Source organism: Bubalus kerabau, chromosome 20, assembly GCF_029407905.1.
Source record: "Bubalus kerabau isolate K-KA32 ecotype Philippines breed swamp buffalo chromosome 20, PCC_UOA_SB_1v2, whole genome shotgun sequence".
In the NCBI taxonomy this organism is placed as follows: Eukaryota; Metazoa; Chordata; class Mammalia; order Artiodactyla; family Bovidae; genus Bubalus; species Bubalus kerabau.
The window spans coordinates 27,199,766-27,202,402 of NC_073643.1; the positions used below are offsets into that span (position 1 = coordinate 27,199,766).

At 38.9% G+C, this 2,637-nt stretch overlaps 1 non-coding gene across 1 annotated transcript; it reads right to left on the reverse strand.

Moving 5' to 3' along the window:
• Positions 1–305: 305 nt before the first annotated feature.
• TRNAC-ACA (transfer RNA cysteine (anticodon ACA)) lies at positions 306–377 on the reverse strand. Its single transcript has one exon. It is a non-coding gene; the product is annotated as a tRNA-Cys (tRNA).
• Between the last annotated feature and the right edge of the window lie 2,260 nt (positions 378–2,637).

The following is a 2,637-nucleotide window of genomic DNA, read 5'->3' on the forward strand; positions in this document are numbered from 1 at the left end:
AATTTTGTTACATGACCTTCTGGTCTTTCTATGTATTTGCACACTTCTGCAAAATTAATGCATATTGAACACAAAGTTATATAACTTGCTTTTTCCACTTAGCAAAATAAAATGACTGTTTTCTCATATCATTAGATAATTCTTTCTAGCCGAATACTTTGCCTTGAATAAAGTGAAAGTGAAGTCACTCAGTCGTGTCCAACTCTTTGTGACCCCATGGACTGTAGCTTACCAGGCTCCTCTGTCCATGGGATTTTCCAGGCAATAGTACTGGAGTGGATTGCTATTTCCTTCTCCAGGGGATCTTCCTTACCCAGGGATCGAACCTGGGTCTCCTGCATTGTAGACAGGCGCTTTACCGTCTGAGCCACCAGGGAAGTGCCTTGAATAGTTAAATCATAATTTAATTAATCCCAGATCAGATCAGTAGCTCAGCCGTGTCCAACTCTTCGAGACCCCATGAATCACAGCACGCCAGGCCTCCCTGCCCATCAACTCCCGGAGTTCACTCAGACTCACGTCCATCGAGTCAGTGATGCCATCCAGCCTTTTCATCCTCTGTTGTCCCCTTCTCCTCCTGCCCCCAGTCCCTCCCAGCATCAGAGTCTTTTCCAATGAGTCAACTCTTTGCATGAGGTGGCCAAAGTACTGGAGTTTCAGCTTTAGCATCATTCCTTCCAAAGAAATCCCAGGGCTGATCTCCTTCAGAATGGACTGGTTGGATCTCCTTGCAGTCCAAGGGACTCTCAAGAGTCTTCTCCAACACCACAGTTCAAAAGCATAAATTCTTCGGCACTCGGCCTTCTTCACAGTCCAGCCAGCATTTGCTATTTCCATTAAGACGGTTAAAGAGAAGCATGATTTGTATAAATTTGTATTGCCCATAGACAAATCCAATACTGGAACATACAATATCCTAAACAAATTTTGCAATGACCAAAGACAGTTGCCAGTGCTATTTTTAAGCCAGTTACCTTGTACATTTATTTGGTAGATTTTGTTTGACAGAGAGCCTAAGGAAAGGAAGACATAGACAGACTTAGTTTAGCTCATTTTGTGTTTGAGTAGCAAGTGTGGCATATTATGGTAGATGCTACCTTAAATGCAGAAGGTAAGCTTAAATGAGAACCCCTTATTTTAAGGCTATAGCAGGATTCAGTTGTTTCTGTTTGATTGATGGGTTTTAGAAGAGATGGAAGATTTTGTTATTATCCACACATAGTTGAATTGTCTGTGGATTCTAAGGGGGTGTTCACTTTCACATTTCCTTTGCCATTAGTATTATTTTTGTCTGAAGAAAAGGAAGATGAATTGTATATTTGTCCCTTTTGTCCAGAATTTTCTCCTATGTCCCATTACCAACTGACTAGTTTTCTCCTCACTTTGTACTTTTCTGTGAAGCTTTCATATCCTGTGCACTGGGAGAATAATATCTCTGCCAAGAGTGTGTTATCTATATTTTGTAAAAAGAAATAAAACAGGGAAAGTGTGTTTAAAATATATATCAATAGCTTAATGAAGAATTGATAAAAATACAAAAAAATGATTCTAGACAAATGAACTTTGAAGATAATATGGTTGTTCTCCAAAGAAAATTCAGAGTAAAACAAAAATTCTACATTTTTTTTATTGAATCTATCTCTGTAGCACTTTCATGTTCTTTAATCTCTTTTTCTTCCTTTTTTATCACTTGGTTTTTGAAAACTTAATTCTCTGTGCTATACTTTGAGCAGTAAAAAGTATAACCAGAATGAGAAAACTTCTTAAGTTTTGCTTTTTTATTAGAGCAAAGATCCATGAACGGAACAAGAGAGAAACAAACCTTGTAAGATTGATGGGGGAAGAGAGAGAGAAAGAGAAGTTGAAGAAACAGAGGTGCTAATAATGAGAATTTGTTTCGTCCCAAGCCGCAAAGCATTCTACCAGGCTAAGCACAAATGTCTTATCCTCTTGTCCTAGGTCAAAGAGTCTCCTCTTAATCACTGTTGTTTCTCAGCAGTTACAAATACAATGTTTATTAATAAATGGGGAAGCAGTTAAAAGTGAAATTTATGATCAGTTTTTTCTAAATCCCAAAAGATGCTCTGGATACATGGCTTTTCTTAATAAATTAATAACATGCAGTCCTATTTTTTTTTTCTTGGTTTTAACTCACCATATATGTGATGATTTGATTTAAAGTCAGTTGACAAAAAGTAGGGGCTTCCCTGATGGCTCAGATGGTAAAGAGTCTACCTGCACTGCTGGAGACCCCGGGTTCCATCCCAGGGTCCGGAACATCCCCTGGAGAAGTAAATGGCAACCCGCTTCGGTATCCTTGCCAGGAAGATTCCATGGACAGAGGAGCCTGGCAGGCCTGGAAGAATCCATGGATGGAGGAACCTGGCAGGCTACAGTCCATGGGGCTGCAAAGAGTCAGACACAACTGAGTGACTTCACTTTCACTTTTTACTTTCATATGTGATGATTTGATGTAAAGTCAGTTGACAAAAAAGTAGTAGGTTGGTAATTATCTATATAAATCTTACAGTGTATTGATCTGCCAAATCCATATTGACAGAATTGCTATGCACATCCTTGGCAAACTATATCAGGTAGGAAAGTCATGGTTGAAGTCACTCTCTTACAAGTATAATA